The sequence below is a fragment of the Typopeltis vanoorti genome, chromosome 3 (assembly GCF_054136105.1).
Source record: "Typopeltis vanoorti isolate ZY-2024b chromosome 3, IOZ_Tvanoo_1.0, whole genome shotgun sequence".
Taxonomy (NCBI): Eukaryota; Metazoa; Arthropoda; class Arachnida; order Uropygi; family Thelyphonidae; genus Typopeltis; species Typopeltis vanoorti.
In genome coordinates, this window is record NC_143551.1 from 82579212 (window position 1) to 82579740 (window position 529).

At 33.6% G+C, this 529-nt stretch overlaps 1 non-coding gene across 1 annotated transcript; it reads right to left on the bottom strand.

Annotated features, from left to right (window-relative positions):
- Positions 1–208: 208 nt before the first annotated feature.
- On the bottom strand, positions 209–281 carry TRNAA-UGC (transfer RNA alanine (anticodon UGC)). Its single transcript has one exon. It is a non-coding gene; the product is annotated as a tRNA-Ala (tRNA).
- Positions 282–529: the final 248 nt, after the last annotated feature.

Consider the following 529-nt stretch of genomic DNA (forward strand, 5'->3'; position numbering starts at 1 on the left):
TTTCAATATGATTGAATGGCTTTAAAACACACCTTTGGTGTCCACATTACGATTAATTGAATTATACCGCCTTTTAACATTTAATTGCACGCCTGTAATATGAGAATTAATTAAACTGCAATAAAATCCGAGTTTCTGTGATTTGAAAATTAAAAGAGAAAAGCTACCGCTAAATGTAGCTATTTTAATTAGGATAAAATGAAATGAATGGAGGTGCCGGGTATCGATCCCGGTACTTCTCGCATGCAAAGCGAGCGCTCTACCATTTGAGCTACACCCCCACCTACAATAGTTAAACTCACTGAAGAAAAAAGAATCTTACAAAACTTCAGAATAAGGAATAATATGAAATAAAGATTTTTCTTTTCCCCAATTATGTAGGTAATTGTAACTTTGAATCAAGTGAACATCTTAGACACCAATATACTCTACTCGGTTATAACCTATCCTTAGCAAACACCGAACAACTATTCACTAACATTGTATTCACATGGAGAAAAGCAGGTTTTTATTCAAAAAGGAGAAAATC